The following is a 24,125-nucleotide window of genomic DNA, read 5'->3' as shown; positions in this document are numbered from 1 at the left end:
TCCTGGATTCTATGTGCCCTGCCCTTAGATGGCAGGCTAAGGGTCAATTTTATGTGTCCCCTTGGCTGGTTAAATGTTATTCTAGATGATTCCATGACAGTGTTTTTGGATGAGTGCTCCATTTCAATTGCCAGACTTTGAGTAAAGCAGATTGCCCTCCATAGTGAGGGTGGGCCTCATCCAATCAGTTGAAGGCCTGGATGAAACAAAAGACTCAATTCCTCCACGCAAGAAAGAGCTCTGCCAACAGACTGCCTTCAGGCTTCATCTGCAGTGTTAGTTTTCCTGGTTCTTCAACAGACTGCCTTTGAACTTGAACTACAACTCTTTCCTGGTTTTGCAGGCCTCCCTAATCAGATTTTTGGACTCACCAATTTCCCACAATCACATGAGCCAATTCCTTAAATATATGTATATATACACATATATTTCACTGGCTCTGTACTACTACACTAGATAAAGGCACCTCCTCGGGGTCTTGGCTCCCTCAACCACATCTATAGGATGAGTCACAGCTGACTCTTAGAAGGAGCGGATACATCCTGGCAACAGTTTCAGAAGGTTGACCTTCTTTGTCAACGTCAGTAATAGAATGCTGGTATCAACTCATGGTTAAGGTGTGGGCCTAGAGTCACCCTCACATCACTAATCACACTGGAGACACACACTGATACCTTCCTACAGCATCTCGATCATCACATTTTCCAGGTAAATAGGTAAGTTCAAGAGGTTGTTTACAAGGCACCCTGGGTGCCCAACCACCTTGTCCAACTCCTTCCCTAAGGATCTCCCTGCCACACCGGACTTGGTGGTGCATTGGAGAGAAGTTCTTTCCTCCTGAAACAGAAGGGGGCCTAGGGTGTGAGGGGCCAGAAACCCAACTGCACAAGAACTGCATAGACAGTTGTAGGGATCGGGGGCATTTGGATTCAGAAAAGAGCAAGGCTCAGCGGTTGAGCATCTGCCTTTGGCTCAGGGTGTGATCCCGGAGTTCTGGGATCGAGTCCCACATCGGGCTTCCTGCAAGGAACCTGCTTCTCCCTCTGCCTATGTCTCTGTCTCTCTTTCTCTGTGTCTCTCATGAATAAATAAATAAAATCTTTAAAAAAAGAAAAGAGCAAAGGAGGACCATGGTTGGTGTCTTCACTGATGAGCTCATTATGGAAGAAGGATTCAGTTTACATGGTGCAGGAGGCAGAATTAGGATCAATGGGTGGAAGCCACAGGGAGGCAGATCTTAAACCATTGTGAGCTGTTCGGGACAGGTAACGGGCTTCCTTTGAGCACATGAATGTAAGAGAGAGGCTACGGGGTGCCTGGGTGGCTCGGAGGTTAAGCCTCTGCCTGGGTCCTGACATCCAGCCCCACATCAGGCTCCCTGCTTCTCCCTCTGTTCCTCTGTTGCTCATTCTCTCTCTCTCTCTCTCTCTCTCTCTCTCTCTAATAAATAAATAAAATCTTTAACAAAGAGAGACAAGCTATAGAAAACTAATTCAGCCTGTGTTGGGCAGGATGATCTTTTGTATGCTTCCCAGGCCTGGATACTGAGACAGCTAACCAACCACACACAGCCAGGGTGCAGAGGAAGCCAGCCCTCCATACCCCGGCTGGACAATAGGTAATGAACCAGTCACCGCAGAAGAGGCATGAGATCACCTCACGCGTGTTTCCAAAGCAGCCGGGCCTCCTTGGGCGCAGCCAGTTACCCGGGCTCCCGAGCCTGCCAGCCTGCTAGGACACGGGCCTCCCGCTCATCCAGGGTTCCGACAGTGGGTTCTGTAGACAAGGCTCTGCTCGGCTGGTGACCCAGGTGGTCTGTGCCTCCCAGCATGGGACCTTCGGGCACCCAGGGTGTGCACAGGTTTACGACGCTGCTGTGCTCCGGCCAAGTGACCAAGTAATTGATGGCAGGGCTGTGGGTGTCAGGGACTGAACTGGGAAAAGCTGAAATGGGGCCTGGTTCATCCCTGCAGAACTCCTCAGGCCCGGCAGGTACCTAGAAGCTTCTTCTCCGCAGGGTCAGACATGGAGGGGCTTTGAGACTGTGTCTGGCTGACCTGACCTGGCACCCACTCCCACTTCTCAGGAACTGGGGGCTCCTGAGAAACCCCTCCAATCACTCAGGCACTGCTGCCTGCTGGTTTGCAAATGCCCCCTCCCCTGCGCTTCCCAGGAGCACTAGCAGCAAGGGTGTTCAGAAGGAGCGTAGATTTTCTTTCTTACAAATGCCTTGGGACACCAGGCAATCTGAGGTCTCAGGAGGGCAGAGACGTGGTAGAAAACGGCAGCGTGAGAATGGACTTGCCAGGGGTGAGCTCAGGCTGGGTCAAGGTGCTGCGGCTGCAGAAGAGCTCCCACTTCTCAGGGGCAGCGACGGCGGTGCTGGGAGCGAGGGCAGCCACAGCCCTCCGCGGCCCCCGCTCTGATCAGCGACCCTCGGCTATTGTGTCTCCCTCTGGCCACGTGGAACCGGAGGAAGGCAGAGCTGGCTCAGTCTGGCCAAGCTGCAGGAGGCAGGGGGCTGGGCCGTTTAACGGGATGAGAGATGGTGGAAGTCAGGGGGGATGTTTAACCCCAAGAAGCAAAGACTGAGCAGGATGTGAGAGCGCTTTTCACGCCTCTGAACAGCTGTTGGGAAGGAAATGAGGTTGTATGTATCCCATGCGGCCCTGAGGGCCAAGTGGAAGGTAGGGGCGAGGGTTTGACGCATGATAAAGAAGTTTAGCACCTCCATATTTCTAAATGTGACATGGGCTGTGGCAGGAAACAGAGTCTCCCCTCCCCTGAGATGTATAAAGTGCAGCCAGAAGGCAAGGTTTACATGAAGGATTGGTGATGGCGGGGAGGTAGTGCCAAGATCGCCACTGAATCCCATCCACATACAAGGGTCTGTTTCATAAACACTTTTCAGAGTCTCATTCAGTTAGCTACTGTCATAAAATGCAAAGTGACAAGCAATCAGAAGGTCTTAGCAGCAGGTAACTGAACACTGATGTAGCACATGTGTCTGTAAGGTTGGCTGGGAGCAGCTGAGCCAGGCTGGGTTGGCTGGAAGAGGCTCTGTGCCACATGGTCCCCCTCCTCTTCCTGGGACCAGGGGGCTAGCCTGGGTTTATCCATCTCACTGTGGTGCAGAAGGGCAAAAATATAGGCAGAAGAAGGGAAGACCTCTGAGGCCCTTGGCCCAGGCTCCACCACCCCTGCCCCATCCTATTGCCCAAAGCAAGTTGTAGGAGGAAGAGATGAGGAAGTGTGTCCTGTTCATGGATACAGGCAAGGGAGAAGACTTAGGGCAATAGTGCAGTCTAGTACAGTGGTCATTATGTCACTTTTGACAGACACACACAAAGTAGGTGTGCAACATTGAGTGGACAATGATAAGCTTCCTAGCAAAGAGTAATACCAAAAGGAGGTTCATGAGGAAATCAGAACTCTGTAGAATGCAAAAGTTCATCATCATTCAAAGCTTTGCTGAGCATATAAAAGTCTTCAGGCTTTGTACTGTGCCTAAAAGTCTATAATAATGATGGGGAGGGGGGCCCAGGCATCACCTAGCCTAAGTATCTCACTTCACAGACTGGGAATCCAAGATCCAGAAAGAGGAAGAGTCCTGCCCAACTCATCCAGTTGACATCCAGCTCTTGTTGTAGTGTTTCTTCTCCTCCTCTGCACAGCCAGGATCCACTGGGCCTGCTATGCTTCTGAAGGTGAAGTTCTAGGGGCCAAGTGCAAATGCAAATAAGATATAAAATGTAGTTTGGAACCCCCATCTCTGAGAGCTCTGAGATTTCAATCAGAAGACAAATTTGCAGTGTCCGGCACATGGTAGGTGTGCAATAGCTGATGGCTACTAGAAATATTAATCAATAAAGTATTGTGGATGCTCAGAGGCAGGAAAAGAGGCTTGATGATGAGAGAGGCAGAAACCAAGGCTGGCATTCAGAAGGCTTTTGCAAGAGCTGGGACTGCGGGGTATGGCTTATAGGTAGCCTCGAGGGGCGCACAGCTTTTCCTGCCCTCATTCACAGTGGCTTTAATTGGCATGCTGGCAAGAAAAGATGTGGTCTTAGAGAAAGGGAGGTAGATTACACCCAAGTGGAAAGACATCTGAGCACATGAGATGTCTTATGTCCTTGATGATTTGCAAGGACATCTGTGGATGTGGATGATGCTTTTGAAACAGTCTGACTGGGCAGAGAAAACTGCTAGCAATGAGGGCAAACTGATGGCCATGGAGCTGTGAGGAATTCCATCAAAGTACAAGCTATCATTCTCCAGTACCTAGAAGAATACCTGGCATACAGAAGGTGCTAAATAAGTGTTGGTGGCATGAACGAGTGTCAGATGAGTCTGAGAGGTTACTAAAATCTTCCTGGAGCAGGCGAAATCTGGACTGGTGCTGAAGACAAGGTAGGATTGGAATCCATGATGGTCAGTTATTCTGGATATGGATTTGCCTTCCTTGTACACATTTCTGCTGGAATTCCCATGCTTGGACTTATCTACTGCACCGCGTGCCATTCCACACATCTGCCTCTGATCAACTCACTCCACAGCCAGTGAAGTGTAGCAGTGAGCCCGTGCTCAAGAAAATTCACTGGTCTTGCCATGTTCCTCACTTACCTGAAGCAGCTGACTTGCTAGAATGGCAGAATGGAAGGCAGACAATACCTTGCAGGGCCAGGGCAATGTCCTCCATGGTGCTGGATATGCTATAAATCAGTGTTCAATATGTTTCTCATTGCCAGGATTCTTAGGTCCAGGCATAAAGGAATGGAAAAGGGAATGGGCCAGTCACTACTTCCCCTAGTGATTTTCTAGCAAGACTTTTGCTTCCTTGCCTTGTGATCTTATTCTCTGTTGGATTAGAAGTCTTCATTCCAAAGGGAGGAACGCGTCTGCCAGGAGCCACATCAGTGATTCCATTGAACTAGACATGAAGATTGCCATCCTGACCATTTGGGGCTTCTCATGCCTCTGAATCAACAGGCAAAGGAGTTATTATACTGGGGGGTGATGCATCCTGACTACCAAGGGGAGATCGAGTTGCCACAATACACCAGAGGTGAAAGAGAACTCGGTCTGGTGAATATAGGGCACCCCTCAGTAATCCTTTGCTCTGTGGTCAATATCAATGGAAAACCACACATCGAATTCAAGCAGAGCTGCTAATGACCTAGATCCTTGAGGAATGAAGATCTGAGTCATTCCACCAGGTAAGGACGATGACAAGCAGCTGAGGCACTTGCTAGGGAGAAGCAAAGGTGGAGTGGTAGTGGAAACAGTTAGTTATAAATACCAGTCATGACCATATGACTAGCTGTAAGAACGAAGATTGTTAAGTGTTGGGTTTCTTCCTTACTTTGTTATGAATGTGTGTGCACACATGTGTATTTAAGTGGTCAGGTATCAAAAGAGGAGAGTGAATATTACCAAAGAGCATTGCATCCTCTCATGTGGGAAGGGTTAACATGTTTCTGATGCATTCAAGACAGTCGCATCATTGTAGGTGGAAATACAGCTTTTTTATTCTCTTGGCAATTATGTAGGGTTTCCGGAAATGTATATTGCTGCCAAGTTGACAAGGGGTGGACTGTGATGGTTACTTTTAAGTGTCAACTTGGCTAGGTTATGGTTCCTAAGGATTCAATCAAGCGTTAATCTAAGTGTTGTCATGAAGTTATTTAATAGATGTGATGAAAGTCCGTAGTCAGTTGATTTTAACTGAGGGAGACTTTCCTAGATAGTCTGGGTGGGCCTGATCCAATCAGTTGGAAGGCTTTAAGAACAGAGTGGAGGCTTCATACAATAAGAAATTCTACCTGTGGACTGTGATTTCAGCTGAGGCCTGCAAATTGAGGCCTGTTCTTCCTGATGGCCTCTTGACTTGTCTAGCCACCTCTCATAACCCACATAACCTCCATAACTCCATAAGCCATGGGTTTTGTTTCTCTCGTTGAATTGTGACTGACACAAAATGCATGGAGGTCAACCCAGTGGAAGGGGCTAAGGAGAAGGGCACGGCACATTAGGGGTAGGTCACAGGGATTGATCAATGCAAGGAATAAAAGGCACTTGGTCCAGTTAGGCCAGGACAGTAATAGCTGGGTTCAGTAGTACAACGTTTTGTGGCTGAAATGTCAGCCTAAGGCGTTAGAGCTCAATGCCGTAAATGATGGAAGCCATCCAAAGCTTCCATGTTGGGTACAGACTGACAAAAATCTAGGCCTATAAAGGATCCATCTGAATCTTTTACCAGAATGGGCTGGAGCTAGGAGAAACTGAAAGCAGGGTGGTGCCCTTTGACTCGTTCTGTTCTAGAAGGAGAGCTAAGTACCCCTTGCAGGAGTTTCACTGAGAACCATTAATTCACCAGGAAGCCATTTCTGCATTTCTGACAAAGAGGGATGGAGGAGAAGATACGGGAACAGTGGCAGTGTATTGACTGGGGGAGAATTGGGGGAAATTGAAACTTCACAGGGACCGTTGGATCATTTGCTCAAGACTTTATAGCCTCCCTGCATTAGAATTATACGTCCATGGCCTTTACCAAGGGATGCTGTGGCAGTTCTTCTCCGAGAGACAGGGTAGTTTTCTCTGACCCGCTGATGTTCAGGTGACTTTCTTTGGCCAGTGGAACCTCTGTGGAGGTTATAATAAGCTAGTTCTAAACCAAGGCTTCAAAAGGCATCACGTCTCCACTTTCTTGTGCTTCGGTGATTCGCTATGAGAAGAGCTTTCCAAAGAAGGTAGTTGTCACCCCTTCAGCCCGAGCTCTGGTTTGAACAGGTGTGGGGCCTTTTGGAGATCAACTTCAGCCTGGAGCTGAGCTTAATCAACCCACACCCCGAAGTAGGCCCGTCCGGCCGGATTCAGTCGGGACCAGCCGAGCCTCAGCTCATCTGCAGACCCATAAGCATGAGAATGAATCCTTACTGCCCTAAGCCCTTGACTTCCAGGGCAGTTGGCACCGTAGCATCATCGCAGCAATTCTGTCCTTTATACTAAGTGAATGCGGCTGCCTCCAAACATGGTGTTCTCTCCCATAGTTTCGCTGATGTCAGTAGCTACGTAAGCACTGGCCCCAGAGGGAGGATCCGTTCAGCTGTGGGCCACAGGTAACCTCTGAGACCCTGCAGAGAAGTGGGGAGTACATTGTCCCTGGTTCAGGAGACCCATATCTGCCACTAATTCTGCATGACCTTTGGCTGATCATTTTCTCTGACCAAATGCCTGCTGGTTTACCTCTGCCAAGTTCCTATCAGAATCTCTATGTGTTGAGTGACTGCACTGCGTGGCACAGGGGTCCCCATCAGAAATCCTTTCCAACAGCCCAGTGTTGGGCCTTGCTTCAGACTCTTAGAACGTTGATAGTGGCTGGGGGCGCCTGGGGGGCTCAGTTGATTGAACATGTGACTCTTGATTTCAGCTCAGGTCATGATCTCGGGGTTGTGGGAAGGAGCCCTGGGGTCGGACTGTGTGCTCAATGAGGAGTCTGCTGGGGATTCTCTCTCTCTCCCTCGCCCTCAGCCCCTCCCCCACTCTCTCTCTGGCACCTGTGCACATTTTCTCTCTCTCTCAAATAAATAAATAAATAAATAAATAAATAAATAAATAAATCTTTAAAAAAAACATTGGTAATGGCTCCTTAGAGCCTCCTTGAGAAAGAGACTGAGACTGTATCCAAGCTTAGCAGGAATGAGTTCCACGGGTGGCCCCCTTGGAAGTTAGGAAATGTTGGGGTGGTGATTTGTGCTCCTGAGGTTACCACTCCCCACTGGGAAAGGTGTTCACAGTGGTATGTGACCATGATGCTTTAGGGCTACCTGTTGAACAGGTGGGCCTGTGGAGCTGGAGCAGGTGCTGTTGGGTGCTCCTTGCACTGAGAGCCTACGGGCCAGGCTCAATGTTTCTGGCACTCAGGAGGAGATCGTCTGCTATTTTGAAGCAGTCAAATAAGCAATAAAATCATGGCTCCCTTGAGCTTCTTGGAGCACATAGGAGGCAGGCTGTTTGCACTGCTTCCGCTTCCCCATGGCTACCCAAGGAAGCCCTTGTGGCACGAATAACCACTGTGCTTTCCTGAGCTCTGCAGCCCTGATGGAGCACAGCTGTGCACACAGCATCCTTTCAAGAGGCTCGAGAGAGGAGCACAGCTCTGTCCTGGGATGCACGGGGGCCCAGCTCTGTCCACAGCGCCCTGTGCAGTCTTGTAAGAATTGCCCAGCTTCTCTAGGACTCGGGTTCATCATCTCCAGATTGTGGTCATGCAGCGCAGATAAGAACAGGAGGATGTACCTGGGTTCCAGGGTGCCTTATAGCTTCTGTGTGCTCAGTTTCTATTAAAAAGGAGCTCAGATAAGAGATGTTTTGGAACAAGAGACTGAGGGTTTGAGCTTCAAATCTTTGTGTCGTAGGTGCCAGAAAACCTGAGCCAAAGTGGTTTAAGGAGAAAAAGCATTCTGACTTCTATAAGCCGAAAGTACAGGGACAGGGCTTGGTTGCAGGTGTGGCTGGACCCAGGCTTTTAATACCACCATCTGATACCAGTAAGTCAATCTCCCTCCATGCCTTGACTGTTGTCCTCAGTAACGGCTCTGCCGGCAGGCCGGATTCCTCCATGTGGGGGTGGCTCTTGGCAGCTCCAGAGTCCCCTACCTCCTAAAAACAAAAGACTAGCAGAAGAAGGTCTTCATTTCTCCAACCCCCACTTTTTTTTTCCAGCAAAAGTTCCAGGATTATATTTCATTGGATGGCGTAGGTTCTGTATCCATCCTGAATCCATCCCTGGGGCCGGGAGTGGAGTCCTGGCTCTAAACCAGGGTGGACCCTCCTTATAAATACACGGGGAGAGAATGGGAAAATGCTTCAGAAAGAAAGGGGGCTCGGGCCTGGAGAGACAAAAATGACGGACAGGCACACCGTGGATCAAGGTCTCTGTGTTTATCCGTTGACAGCTGACCCAGCCAGGAGATGTTCCTGGGGTTAGGAAAACCAACAAACACACAAAAAACACCTGCTCACTCATTAGCTGGTGCAGAAACACCTGCCAGCACGTACGTGGGTGTCGCCCACGTGCTCAGCACCATGCTAGTAACTTTTAGAATTCAAGAACGTTGGCAGAGCAGGAGACCCCAGCCCCGAGGGGCAAGCAACCTAGTTGGTGACAGATGAGCCCAGAACAGTTAATGAGGTAGACCGACTAGTCTGATCCACACCCGTGCTCCGGGAAGCAAGAGACTGCTGGGGTCACGGTGACCCGAACGGTGAGGTCAGGGGGCCTCGATGGAGAGACGACGTTCGGACGAGCGCCAGGAGTAAAGGCGGATTCTCTAGATGTGGGGTGGATGCTGGAGGTGTCGGGGTGACTCACCGATGCGGAGTGGAGCTGGCTAAACAGACAGGAAAAAGCAGGGCCAGACCCCGAAGGCGCCAGACACCACGTGAGGGATCAGATTTACACGGAGGGCAGCAGGGAGCCGTGGGAAGCTTTAGAGCAAGGGCATGGCCGGACAATGAGCTCGCTTTTTCACTGCCAGCCCCACGCCCCACAGGTCTGCGCAGGGCGATGCACGGGTCCCCCCACCCCACCCAAGGACTCGGGACGGCCCATGTTAAAATCGCACGTTTATGCGGTCAAAGAAAAAGGAAATGTATCACACTGTATATATTGTATGATCCCAGTTGGGTGGAAAAAAAATATAGGCAGATCCTGCCAACTGCCACGAAGTGAGCCCTGGTATTTACTGAGGGCTCCGCGGAACGTGCCACAGAGCTCTCGCGGTTAGTTCGGTCCTCACCCGGTGACGTGGGTCTTATCTTCCCCTTTCACAGCTGGAGAACTAAAGTGGCAGGGTGTGACGCCAGGCGTGTCTAAATCCACCTTCGACCCTGTGTGGAAACGTTAACCATGATTATAACTCTGTGTGCGGATTACAAGGGATTTTCCTTCTCCTTTCTATACTTTTCTATAGTTTGCAAATTGTCTGCAGTGGATATATGTTACTTTGTCAGGAGGAAACAAATACATACTTAGGGAAAAAGCCTCTATTCCTCGTGCTGGGGGACCTGGGCCCTTTAGAGAAACTACTACCAAAGCTACAGCGAACTTCCCAGCGTTTTGGGGGCAACAAACCAACAGACAGCGGCTTCGCCCTCAGACTTGAAGTCCCCTGTATGTCCCGGTGCCTATTTCAATTTTGCCATTTTCTGTCATTTACAAATTAATTTTAATTGCATCAAGGGTATGAGGATACTTGTGCCTTATAGAAAATCAAAATGTTATATAGATGAGACTCGAATTCCATTTGGTCCCCACGCCTCCCACCCAATGACTACCCCCTCCTCCATAAGGGGTCACTGAGTCTAGTTATTCTTCTAGAACTTTCCTTCTGTATTTACACATGTAAATAAACACCCAGAAAAAGAAGAGAGCATTATCGCGGGTGCATTGAACACTATCACATTCTGGTTTGTGTGCTATTCTGCGACTTGCTTTTTTCCTTCACCGGGATGCCACAGCTGTTCCCTGGAATCGTGAAGAACCAAAAATGTCATTCGAGCAACGCACGGGGCTCGTTCCACAGAAGGACCAGGCCTTTCACCTGGCCTCTCTTGCCAAGCGGGAGCATTTCACGGACTGCACCTGGTGCACACCTGGTGTGCCATGGGCGTTACCATCACCGGCCACCATCACAGTTGGGACATCTTTAGCAACTCAAGACAGGAGTTCATGCCACCTCCAGGAACACCACAGGGGCCATTATTTCTCCTCGCTGACTGGGGCTGGTTTCAAGGATCTGGCCTAGAAACCTAGAGAGGAGCTGGAGGGGAAGGCCTTGCTTCACCCAGGAGGTGAGGAGATGGTGGGGCAGGGAGCCTGGCACCTCCTGTGCCAACAGGTGCGGCCTCCCCAAGGACAGCGCTGGCATGGGAAGGTCCACAGCAGGGAGAACAATACGCTAATGAAGCCAAAGAGGTGGAGCCACATCCACTTGTTCTTTGCTTACGCAGCAGGAGGGTTGGACTGATCCAGGGCCTGACAAAGGGATGGACGGTGGACCTCTCTGGGGGCTCCGGCTGGATTCACCCGGTGGAGCAAAGGTACAGACGCCTTGTCTTGTGTTCTCGGTATCATGGTCACATTCCCAATCCCTCTCTGCGTCCCTGGGGAAGAGTCTGGAGAGGTCGTGAAGCGTCACCAGTGTGGAACCCATGACAGGCACCGCATTTTAGGAGGCCCCCACCCTGGGGGTTGCCCCTCCGTGTGCACGACCGCGAGGATGAGCGTCCCCTTGGGGCTACACCTGCCAGCCTGCCTGCCTCACCCTGTCCCTCTGAGCACCCTGTAATGACCGTCCGGAGGTGAGCACCAGCGGAGGGAAGCCCAACGTCGATTTCTTGCTCTGGGCCCTCCCGGCTGGCAGCCCCAAGAGCCACAGTGCTCTGTGAGCCTCCGTTTCTTCTTCTGCAAACAGGCAATAATGAACATCTCACACGCAGTTGAGTCACATATGCAAAAGGGCCTAACAGCTGTGCTCGAAGCCCACTGGCTTCCCCGCACGTCAGTCCTAACTCGCACTTTCCAGTGGCCAGAGACCAGCAGCAGCCCCCTACCCGGGCTCCTGCACGGGCATGCAGGCTGCTGGAGCTTTGAACCCCCATCAGGAGCCCCCCGGCCCCCCACTGGGTCAGGCCGGGCCTGCCCTCTACCCTTGCACACCCACACCGGCAGCAGGTGTGCTTTGGGACACGATTGCACGGCTCCAGGTGCCTCGGAGGATCCCTTGGGGTGATCGTGTCTGCCTGTGCCGAGGTGTAGGGACTGAGCAATGGGCCCACAGGAGTCGGGGTGCTCCCCGGAGCCCCGGGCTGGGCCGCGCTCTTAGGAGCTGAGGCGTCACTCGCACACACACACGTGTCCCTGTGCGGCCGTGACTACATTCCCAGCATAATTGCATCTGCCCAGTCACTTCGCCCAAATGTTTATACAGCTGGGGAAGATGAGGGTGTTGGAGGAGTAAGGTCAGAACCCGCCGTTATTGTGAGACTCGGCCTGGGCACCAGGCAGGAAGGTCCTCCCGTGGGACCAAGTGCTGGGAACGTGTGTGTGTGTGTGTGTGTGTGTGTGTGTGTGTGTGCTGAGCTACTTACTTCCCTGGTTTGCCGAGAGACCCCCAGCTCCTGGGGGACAGTGGTCTGAAACCCATTCCTGCCTCTTCCACCCAGAGGAGTTCCCGTTTGGGTTCCCACGGGGTCCCGCTGCTCTCTCTCTCTCTCTCTCTCTATCTCTCTCTCTCATGCTTTTGCTTCTGGACTGCTCCTCACTAAGGCCTTGGTTCTTTTGGGGCCTATATGTAGGCCAGTGTCTGATTCATCTTTCCTCCTCTGGATACCAAGCACAGGACCTGAAGCAAAGTCAACTGTTAGTAATAGTTTATTGGATTAATAATAATGATAATAATAATAATAATAATAGGCCACCTGGGTGGTTCAGTGGTTGAGCACCTGCCTTTGGCTTAGGGCGTGATCCTGGAGACCTGGCATCGAGTCCCACATCGGGCCCCCTGCATGGAGCCTGCTTCTCCTTCTGCCTGTGTCTCTGCCTCTCTCTCTGTGTCTCAAATAAATAAATAAATAAATAAATAAATAAATAAATAAATGTGATAATAATAATTGAAAGAAAGGAGCCCAAACTTAAAGCCCTAAGTAGAATATCTACCTCCCAGGCAGCCCACCCAGCTGTACGTAGCATTGGCAGGGGGACCAGAGGCCAGAGTGAGGCTCCCAGGGCCCCCCGCTTGGTCTCTGGCTTCTTCTGGGGTGGTTCAGTACCCGCTCCATCGGCCCCATCCCACAGCTACCATCCCTGTCCCATCTGTGACCATCCAGATATGAAACACCGACTCTTCCTTGACCTCAAAAGGACTGTGTGCATGGCCCAGAGTTGGTGGCAAGGAGCGTGCCAATGACCCTGGACACAGGTGCCACTGGGGAGACAGATCCCTGGCTGCCCTTCCTGATTGAGGCTCCCCCAAAGCCAAGGTCTCTGCTCTTCCACTCTTCAGCCTTCCAGGCTCCATATATGTCTTCCCTTGGATCAGCAGGTGAAATCTCCTCATAGTCCTCTCCCTTCAAACTCAAAAGTTCAGAGCTGGAAAATCCACCATCATGCTCCAAAACATAAGAATTTTTTTTTTTAAATCCCCTGGGGACAAAGATTCCCAAGCTTTGAGAAACACCATACTGTGTTCTCCCAGGTGAGCAGAGAAAACAGAAGAGAGGCTTTCGCCTTCCCAGGCAGGTCTGTAACCAACACCAGTGGAAAGAAGACACCAAGAACCTCTCCCAGGCCTAATTGTTCAGCAAGAAATTTCCAATCCCGCTCTTCAAGCTACAGTATGGCAGAGCCAAGCCACGTCGTCCAAATTGAACTTCGAAATGTGGTCGGTGGGGAAAGAGCCCAGGTCACACCTTCTTGGGCCAGAGATCCCAAGCTCAAGATGTCATGGAGCAGGGATCCCATCAGATAGGCACCCATGGTCAGTACAATAAATAGAGCTTTCTAGGCCTATTGTTCTAAAAATTATTTGTTATGATAACAGACCCCTTGGCTTGAGCTTGAATAAGTATGATTCCTGGAGAAGAGAGAGTAACTGGGTGTGTTTTGGCGGTGACCCTCAGATGCTGCAGCTACATTCAATCTATTAGTTTGCAAGAAGAGGAACTGCCTGTCTCCTATCCCCAGCGTGCAGGAGTCTGTCCGCAATTCTACTGCTGGGCCCCCGGTGCGGCAGATGCTCTCCCTGCTTCAGAAGCAGCTACCCTGCAATTTTAGCAGAGGGCAAGCTTTCCCCTGTGCTGTCCACACAGACTCCAGCAAGGTGGGTGAGACTGGGGGCATGCCAAGGCGTGGTGGCCAGAAGCAGAGAAGAAAGCACATATGTTTAACTGGAACAGGGGGTGTGGCTATATTTCTTGTTTGGCTCAACCCAGAGAGAAAGAATCAGAAAGAAGCATGTAACCATGTTTATAACTTGGTGACAAGACAGCATTTGACCACTAGTCAAGAGGTGCAGGGATCGTAATCCTGAACGTGAGCTGCAGGGAGAGCTGAGCCAGGCCTGACGGCAGAACCTCAGAGGGTCCAGGACACAGGGCAGAGGCAGAGGAAGAGGAAGGAGGGAGAAAGTCCTGGCTTCCGTGGGACTCCCTGGGCACTGGGAGGAGTGCAAACCCTGCCCCTGAGTCCTTGCCCAGGTAGTGAGGAGAAAGGTCCCATGGATGAACAGGTGCAAGGACACCCCCGCTGTGGTTGGTAGCAAACAGGATGGGCATCTAGAGACTCTAGTCTCTGCTCTTTGGCTACCTCGGCCTGGGATCGGGACAGGTCTCCTGCCTTCTCTCAGCCCCAGGATCCCCATCAGTTATATCCTTGGAGTGATCTATGGGAGTCTTTCTGGTGGCCTCAGGGGTTGTCTTGAAAAGGAAGGAAGCAGAGGGGGAGGTGAGTTATGGGGAGAAGCAGAGCACCTTATACCACCACAGCTCACCTCCTCCTCCGACCACAGCGAGAGCTCAGCAGCTGACCAGGAGGGTGCCTGTGTGGGGCCCATGACCCAGAGCCCCAGCAGAGCCCTGAGCTCACAGAGCTGTGAATGCTGGAGACGGATGGTCAGGCACAAGGGTAAGGAGCGGGCCGCACACAGATGGCCTCATCCGGATGAGCAGCTCAAGCAAAGCAGCCGTTCCCAGGCCCTAGCCCCAAGGTCCCCCCCCGCCCGGATCCCTGGGATCCATCAAGCTGGTGGATCCCTGGTTGATGGATCCCTAGGTGGTCCCCCCAACCCAGATCCTGGCTGATGACCTGGGGAATGGGTTCTCGTCCTATTCCTGGCCAACCCAGGTACAGCAGCTCCCCTCTAGAGAGCTTCCCTAATTCAGAGCACTTGCATCCTGAGCAGTCTGCAGAACCACAGGGGCCAGCGCCAGGGTGCACCCTCCACATCAGCCTGCCTGTGGCAGGGTCTCAGCCAGGGGCCTCCTGGGGATGCAGGACAGCTGAAGGCAGGAAACAAGGATAAAACACAGCAAAGAAAAATCCACATCTCCCTCCTTCGAGCAAGAGTCTGAATAGGCCCCCTACCCAGCCATGTTTCTGGTGAGGGAGGAAGACGTGGAGTAAAAACGCATCCACAAGGGGCCCCTAGGACATGGCCTTGGCGATTCAGATCTCCTCTCCTATGGATCGCAATTCCCTCATTTCCTCCAGGAAGCCTTCCAGCCTACACTAGCCCACAGAGGGTCTCTCACACTTATCATGCTTTTGTTACAAAATCTTGCACTTAATTTTTTTCCCACGGTCCCACACTTGTCATATTTTTCTCTGCCCCGAACATAGGATATAGCCTCACCCTAACGCTAATTCACAGTCCACTACAGAAGATATTGTCTGGATTTCAACAACGTTCAAGAAGTATCCTCTGCTTGCTTCACGTTAGCCAAGGGCTCATGACTGACCACTTGCAGTCCAAAGTCTCCGCTTTACAGATGGAGAAACTGAGGCTCAAAGAGGATGTGCTCTACCTGAGGTCACAAGGTGAGTCAGTGGCGGGGCTGGGCCTACAGCCCACAGTGCTGTGGCTTCTATCTCACTGCCAATTCTTCTTTTCTGGAGCCTCCTTGACAGATGGTCTCCCTCCGCATGGATGCCTCTAGTTCCTGGGAGCTCAGCCCTGCAGAAGGCAGCTAGGGCAGCACTGGGCAGCTCTCAGAACCCTGTTCTTTCTGCCAAGCAACAATCTGCTTCATTGCAACCTCCTCTCCCTGATCCGTCTTTGTCACTCACTCCTCTGTTCCATCTCTCATTCATTCGTCCAATCACCATTGAGCACCTGCCTTCCGCCGGTTGAATTCAAGAAGTGTGTCTTGCCTACCGAGCAGGGACAGCTGCGGAGAACATTAGATGCTTGGTGTGAAACTGAGCTCCAGAAGGCCAGGGACCACTTCCGTGTTCCCCCACTGTATCTTCAGGGACAACCACGGTGCCCAGCACGGCGAAGGGGCTAATAAATATTCCCGGATACAAAAGAAATTGTGAATGACATTGATGTGAAACAGGAAAAGGTGTGTTCAGGTAGGGCGATGACAGAGAGACAGCTGCTAGCCTGTTTGGGTCGGAGGAGGGAACAGTCAAGACAGACTTCGCATTGGGTGGGAGAGGGTGGGTTTAAGCAGATAGAGGAGGCGGGAGGGCCCCGCAGAAGGAGGAGACACCACTACAAAGAACAGGGTACATCCTGCATCAGTAAAAGCTTCCTTTAGGAGCCATCCTGAGGCAGGAACCAGGAGTAGGAAGAAACGAGATGAGTAGGGACAGCTGGTCACCAAGGGCCTCGAACGCTAGGCGGAGATCCCTGGACCTGGTCCTAAGTCAAAAGGAAGGCAGCGGCGACGGTGACTCCAAGGTGAGTGACAGGATCTGAGCAGTGCTTTGGAAAGATCACTATGGTGACCGTGTGTGGAATGCATCCGCCGCCTCACGTGGGGACCCGTCGGGAAGCCGGTGCAATTGTCCAGGTGAGAGATGATTACAGGGCGGCCAAAAGACCAATCATTTCCCAGTTGAATGGTAATTGGCCATTCTGAACGCAATCCCGGGGTTGTCAGTGTCCCCAGCTGTAATTTCCTTCTTGTGCTCCGGCTCGCCCTGCGTGAGCAGTTTAAGCAGCTTATGGCTAATCCTCCCCACCCTGCCATGGCCAGCCCCTCGGTGGGCAGGGCTGTGTTTCTGCCTAAGGACTCCGATCTCTTCTCTTGTCCCTTCTCTGGGGCTGCCGTCAGGCCCCAGCCCCCTGCAGCCTCTGCCGGGCCAACCAGAGCACCAAGCTCGCGACACCAAGATGGCCTCCGTGGGTCTGGGGCCCAAATTGATTAATCATCACTTTATTCCAGCGATCGGCTCTGCTGCAATTGGCATATTTATTTCTAATCAGCTCTTAAAAATGGCATCATTCAAAGGTGCTTAACCACATTACTTAATTCTCAGTCTGTATTACTATTGATTTCAAATATTCTCCTCAAGATATGGCTCATCATTCAATGCAGAAGTCTGTTTATATAATAATCTTATCTGGTTACTAAAATCTGTGAAATCTCTTCAATTGCCTCTAATGCAAGATCGGAGGCTGGTTGCTAAATGAGTCAATTTTACTTTAATTTGGTTTATTTACAGTACATGTTTTAATGCTCTGCTTTCCCATCTTTTGCAGCAACACTGAAAAATAAAGGCAAATGTAAGCAGAGAGAGGGGCCTGTGCTTCCCTCCATCTGCAGGAGTTCAGGCAGCCTGACTGAGCTCCCGGAGGTAGAGCTTTCCGCCTCTGCCAGCCAGCAGAGGGGTGTGTGGTGGCCCCCAAATGCCAACAGCGAGAGCGCGGTGTCGTCAAAGGAGCACAGATTTGGTGCAAATCTCCGCCATTCCATAACATCACTGGGTGCTTCGGCGTCATGGAGACTCAGCTTCCCTGTCCGTGAAATGGGGATGATAGAACGTGCCTCCAGGTGAGGGCCTCGGGAACCCCACAGAGACGAGGAGGTGAAAGTGCACGTGGTAGGGATGTAGGGATGCGGTGCTCCCTGTGCACCTGTGCATTGGCTTCCTGCTCATGCCGCCTTGCTCCTGGGCCAAGGGGGCCCCAACCCCTCTGTATCACAGCACTGCCCCTGCACGTTTGGCTTCATACCCCCTGCTAAGTGACACCGTCTGTCTGTGTCTCTCTGATGGAATGCCAGAGGAGAAAAGGCAAGGGAACCACCCCTGCGTGCGAGCCAGGGCCCGGAGTCGCTCACTGCTGGTGGCCTGGGGCCCAGTTGGGTCACCTGCGGCCAGGGAGCAGAAGCCCACAGAGCTCTCTGCAGAGCTGGAACATGCCAGGGGCCAGGAGAGGCTCCGGCTCTGCGACACGGGGCCCTGGCCTGGGTTTGCCCCTCACTTGGCCGGAGATGCCGGCCAAGGCCAGAGGAGGGGGCACCGGCTGGCAAGTGCCTGCTGGGGGGGCAGGGGCAGGATGCTAAGCAAACCTGCCGTTCCTGTTGCAAGTGCTGTGCCCGTGCTGTCGTCTCCGTGCCCGTGCTGTCATCTCCGTGCCTGTCCTCTGCCAAGGCGGCGCCGAGGAGCCCCCCGCCTGCAGCGGGCCGTTTCTATTTGCCCCTTGATGCCGCCGCTCTCTTGGTCAGGTGTGAAAGCGGCCATTTCATGCTCATCTCCCCCAATTAACAACAGCTGGTCCCCTATAAAACCAACTGGTGAGATGGTTTGTTATTGGAAGACAATGCGACATCATTAGGCATTAATGGCTCCAGCCTGGCCGCCTGGCCTGGGTTCGTGGGGTTAATGCGGCGCGATGTCGGGTCTCACCCTGCAGGGCTACTAGCCTCCTCTGCTGTTTGCAGGCCGCTTCTCCAGCTTCCCTCTTCTGAATCAGGGCCTGGGGGGCGGAAAGAAGTCAGAGGAAGCTCTCGATTTCTTGCAGGGAAGCTGCAGGAGCCCTGGATCTATCCCTTACAGGAGGGAGGGCCTCACAGGATTTCAATTGAAAGAACAATTTTGAATTCAGAAAGCTTTTTTCTTTTTAATTCTTTCTTGTGCCTGGGTTAATCCGTTGGCACCTAGATAAACACTCTTTTTGCCCCTCTCTTTGTTCATCCCTGCATCCCTGCCACTGGCTGGTTTGAGACCCTTCATGCTCCCGGTTTGAACATTAAGAGTGGAGTCGTGGAAAGAGCCTTTTCCCTGGCAATTTAAGAGTGTGACTGGGAGAGAAGATCCTGGGCAGGCCGGGACCCAGAAGTCACACTGAACAGACTGGGCGCTGAGCGTAACTTTGCCACATTTGGTCCAAACTGGCCTCCTGATGTGAACGTTTCATCGTGGGCTCGTTTATGTTTCCCTGTGACCTAAAACCAAAGCCTTAGTCTGCGTAGCCCTGTCGATCTTAGCAACAGTGACCAACACGGTTCCACAAGGGAGTCTCCCTTTCAGTAAGCAAATCCCAAATCTCCATGCTATTCATTCATTCACTTGGCAAACATGAAATGACCACTGATTTCTCTCTCTCTCTCTCTCTCTCTCTCTCTCTCTCTCTCTGTCAAGCTCTACTGACAAAAACATCTGTCGCTCCCAACAAATGCAGTTAGAACAGATGCATATCAAGGATTTTGGAGGAAAGGAAAATTCTTGATCTATCCTTCACTCCTTCCTTCTTTCCATCTTTCCTTTCTTCCTCTGTCCTCCTACGAAAACATCTTAAGCATTCATACTTGACTTGATTAAGATTTGGGTTCTATGCTACGGGAACAAGAAACTAGCCATCTGCACAGAGCGACAAAGCGGCACCCCCACCAAGAGAAGGCTCAAAGCCCAGTCAAGGAGCCCTTGGGGCTGCTGGCAGCCAGCTCTTCCGGCATGAGATGTGGCCAGAACCTTGAGGGTGAGCCAGCAATGGCAGGACAGAGCCCCTGGGATGAGTTAATGCTTCTTGTGCCTTCTGTGCTTATTGCCCTGTTGTCCTCCCTTGATGTTTAGGGGAATGGATCCTATCTCAACTCTTCTAAGGGAAACCAGCCAGTAGACGTGGAATCCATCCAATTGTGCCCAAAGCTGGGCAGAGCTTTGTTGGGAGAAGAGCATCCCTAGGCCAAAATCCTAACCCACCCCGGGGGAGCTGCACCAGGACTACTTAATAAGGCCCCTATAAAGGGTCTGGAGTAAAGCCTCAGCCCATCAGGGTTTTGTGTTAATAAAGAAGGACAATTCCTGCTCGTACATCCTGGGTAGGAGTAGATTAAAAGAACTCACTGTCTGTCCCATTCGTGAGCCATTTAATCAAACAGTTCCATGAGCACTCACTTTTCTTCCTTCTCATGGTCTCCAACTTTTCCTGGGAATAAGTCTTAAACCTCGGGTTCCCAAAGGAGAGAGATAGAAACCTTATCTACACTTACTTTATTGTTTTGAAACCGAAAATATGACATCAGTTCTGCCAGAGGATTGTCCTACCCACTCTGAGGATAGGAAGTGACCTAGAAAATGCAATAGCGTCCACACCAAAAATATTGGTATTTAGGAAGGTCAAACGACTCAAGAAAGACTTGGGATATCTTCTCAACTTTACCACTTGCAAACGTACTGGGTGACCACAGGCAAGTATCCCACCCTCTCTCTCTGGGCATCAGTTTCCTGTCTGAAGGAAGACTGTTCTGGAGAACAGATGATGGTTGCCAGAATCATAATTCACTGCCTCTCTCTACGTCTAGCATCTCCCACGTGAGCCCATGCCCAGCATACAGCTGAACACCCAGAAGCCCCTCAGCAAGGAAGTTTTGAATGAATGAAAAACATCATTTCACAACTGGAGACATGCTCCAAATGATCCAGCCCCCAGGCTCTTTGCAGTAGGACTTTTGGAAAAAATCTCTCTAGATGCCGCTTCATCTGGATGCTGACTTCCTGCAAACCAGCTGACCTGTATTTACAGTATCCACATTTGTTTTGGAAAAAATCCAAATGTCCACTTAACTGGGCTGGAGGCCAGCATAATCTTCCTATATTGTTTGTAACCGTGAGATTAATGGTGGGCCTTGCTCTGAGCCTTCTGGTTACATCATTCACCTGGGGGTGTCTCTTCAGTACAGATAACAGTAATGGATCGATCTTCCCCATGGCTGTGCTCTGTTTTAGGAGCCTCGGCTTCTGGGGGTCGGGGGGAGAGCATGGGAGACAGAGCTACATGGCTTTGGAGACAGACAATGGTGAGTGTGGAGAGAAGTCCCAAACCCTGCTCTGCGGATCCTGTACCGGCTGAGTGATCTTGGGCAAGTTGCCTAAGCTCTCCGAACCTCAGTGTCCTCGTACAGAAGGGTCGTACCACTTACTTCACACAGTGTTGGCAAAGATTAAACAGAAGAAATGCTTCCTCAATGCTTGCATTCCAGCCACTGATACATATACCCACATAATTTCTTTTACTAGTGGAAAGATGGTTGAGCAGTTCACTTTATGTTAAAATAGAGCATGAGAGGGCCACCTGGGTGACTCAGTCGATTAAGCGTCTGCCTTAGGCTCAGGTCATGATCCCGGGGTCCTGGGATAGAACCCCACATACAGCTCCCTGCTCAGTGGGGAATCTGCTTCTCCCTCCCCCTCTGCCCCCCACCCTGTTTTTTCTCTCTCTCTCAAATAAATAAATCTTTTGTTAAAATAAAAAAAATATATAATAAAACATAGCATGAGTTACAACTCAACAACAACCACAAAACCAAACCCATTTAAAAAACGTGCCAAGAACGTGACAGATGTTTCCCCAGAGAAACTAGACATGGGGACAGCAAGTTCATACAAAGATGCTCAATATCCCTCGTCATCATCACTAACCACCCATTAAGACGGCTAGAGCAACGGCAGCAACTCAAAGACCAAAACCAGAAAATGCAAGCGCTAGTAAGGCTGTGGAGACGTCAGCATCCTTGTGGACCGCTCTGGGGAACGTGAAATAGCACAGCCACTGTGCAAAATGGTATGGTGACTCCTCAAAGCAGCCGATCCTCTAAGTCCACTCCCAAGTACATGCCCCAAATAAGTGGAGGTGGAGACTTGAACAGCCATTTGCACGCCCATGTTCATAGAGACATTGTTTAGAAAACAGAAAAAAAATTCATCTGTTTTGATGAACAGGTCAACAAAATATGGTACATACAGGCACTGGGAGATTACTTAGTCTTAAAAAACAGGGAAATTCTGACACGTGCTACAACATGGGGGAATCTTGAGGATGCCAGCCCAAGTAAAATTGACAAAAGGACAAATACTGTTTGATTCCACTTATGGGAAGTTCCCCAAAAGGTCAAATTCATGAAGACAGAGGGGAAATGATGGTTTCCAGGGGCTTGGGGAGGAGGGAATGGACAGTTAGTGTAAGATGGGGACACATTTCAGTCTGGGAAGATGAGAAAGTTCTGGAGATGGATGGTTGTGATGGTTGCAGACCAATGTGGATGCACTTAATGCCAATGAACCACATACCTAAAAATGGTTACGACGGTAAATGTTGTGTTATACGTATTTTATCACAAACATTCTTTGAAAAAAATACAGGACATGGGTGATGTTATTTCCAACAGAGAAATCAAGCTCCTGGGGGGTTTGATATCCATCCTCTGAATGTACTTGTTACGATGTTGACAATGGCCATGATGATGGTGATTAGTGGTGATAATCGCAATCATAACAATTTTAGGTGTTTTTTCGTTGTCAGAAGAAACACCCTGTTTTTTACAGAAGGGGAAATTGAGGCTCAGAAAGGACTCCCTCCTAGGCCAGGATCCCGAGGCCACTCAGCTGCTCATGTGGCAGAGGCAGAACCATAAGTACAGCGGGTGGTGCGCAGGAAGAGCACCGTGTATGTAGGGGGAACACAGGACGTAGGTCTTGTCCACTCGAGGCAGGTTTCCATGAGCCTCTCCAATTGAGGTCCAAAGCTCGGGCAACCCCTAGTCGGGTTGAGGAGGTCTAACCAGAAGCCTAACCAGAGGAGGACATGACCTCTGTTTGTCCTCTTGGCCACTGGACATGGGCCACAGAGGAGATTAGAGGGTGTGTTTTCCCTTGTTCCCCCAAGCACATCACTACTTCCTCACCGAAGATCATTCCTGAGTGAGCTAGGGATGCTGGGAAGTAGCAGCCTGGACACACACACACACACACACACCCCGCCCCTGACCTGCCCCTGATCTGGAGAATCAATCTGAGCTCCATCAGTTACTTCCTGTGTGACCTGGGGTGGAGCACTTACCTCTCCGGGCCTCTGGTTTCTCTGTCCATCTTATACTTCTCAGGAGGTTGATCCCAAAGACTGGGAGTGGATGGAAAGTTCTGTGTGAGGGGTGAGTGTCCTCTTACCAAACTAAGACCCCCAAGGCATGGTGGTCAAAGATGCACATTCAACCCCCATTTATGGAACACATGCCTGGCTTCCTGCCACAGGTGTTTACAAATGGTGTTCTACTTCTCATGCAGCCGTCTACACTGGGCATTACTACCCCTGTTTTCCAGGTGAGCCTCTGAGGGGCTAAGAAATGTGTTCGGGGTCACACGGGTACTGAGCGGTAGAGCCATGGTGCTAACACAGGTGGGCCGCCCTCGGAGCCACTGACTTCCCTTCTTGAGACTGTGGCCAGGAGTGGATGCCGGGTGGGGCTTGCAAAGACGGAGAGGATTCGGTCTCCGCATCCAGGGAAGTGAGTCCCATCAGGAGCCAATCCCAACGTACTGTGGCTCATCACTGAGCTAGGGAGCTTGATAGGGGTGCCCGGCAAGGGGTGTGGGCCCAGACTTAGAGGGATTTCTGGAAACCTGTATGTGAGCTGGGCTGTGAAAGATGCACAAGGGTGGTCAGATGGGATGGGGGCAAGGCTTTCCAGGCCGAGGGACGTCCCTGAGCCACCACACAGAGGCCCGGCTCTGCACGCTGTGTTTGGAGAAGCAGGTGTCTGGTCCCGTGGGGGGCGGGGGTGGCTCCAGGTGGAAGGGAGGATAGAGCTGAAGATGTGGGCAGGGCCTGGGTGCAGCCCCAGGGCCTTAGAGTGTCCTCCGTGGGTAACAGCTCATGCAAAGCTTAAAAGCCAGGAAGCCGGGGTCAGGTTGGTCCACACTCCGTGACTGAAGCTTCAGCGTTCAGCTTGGGTGGGGGGCCGGGGAGCAGCCGCGTGGGCATGGAGTCGGAGACACTTGTTCCGAAGCTGCTGAGGACTTGGCCAAGGCCCTCGCTCTGCCTGCGTAGACCCAGCCCTACGGGGCTGAGCAGCCGGGAGAGGTGGTCTAGAAGGTGTGAGCAGTTACCTGCTGCACAGCCTGCAGCAACTCACTGCCCCCTCCTGCCCCTTGGGCCTCGGCTGTCATGTCAGTCGGATGGGAAGGACGCCCATGGACCTCGGGTGGCCTAAGGTGGGGGCAGCCCTGCAGAGTGGTGTGCAGTGCCTCGTGTCCCGGAGGCAGCTCAGTGACGGTTGCGGCTCGCCGGCCAGAGAGGGGAGCCTCTCCCATCACCCCGGGAAGGCTCCACACCCAC

General features: G+C 51.5%; 1 long non-coding RNA gene across 10 annotated transcripts; it reads left to right on the top strand.

The window, feature by feature from the left end:
• Positions 1 to 588: 588 nt before the first annotated feature.
• LOC140632082 (uncharacterized) lies at positions 589 to 23,646 on the top strand. Of its 10 annotated transcripts, XR_012029610.1 has the most exons (10): positions 589 to 716; positions 1,512 to 1,618; positions 3,577 to 3,707; positions 8,418 to 8,549; positions 13,260 to 13,541; positions 13,684 to 13,883; positions 15,401 to 15,598; positions 15,677 to 16,135; positions 16,324 to 16,578; positions 17,271 to 23,646. It is a non-coding gene; the product is annotated as an uncharacterized lncRNA (long non-coding RNA). The 10 variants fall into 10 exon arrangements; XR_012029608.1 differs by lacking the exon at positions 8,418 to 8,549; XR_012029611.1 differs by lacking the exon at positions 13,260 to 13,541.
• Positions 23,647 to 24,125: the final 479 nt, after the last annotated feature.

Source organism: Canis lupus, chromosome 4 (genome assembly GCF_048164855.1).
Source record: "Canis lupus baileyi chromosome 4, mCanLup2.hap1, whole genome shotgun sequence".
Taxonomy (NCBI): Eukaryota; Metazoa; Chordata; class Mammalia; order Carnivora; family Canidae; genus Canis; species Canis lupus.
The sequence above is the reverse complement of the archived record's forward strand: the minus strand, read 5'-3'. Positions and strand labels throughout refer to the sequence as shown.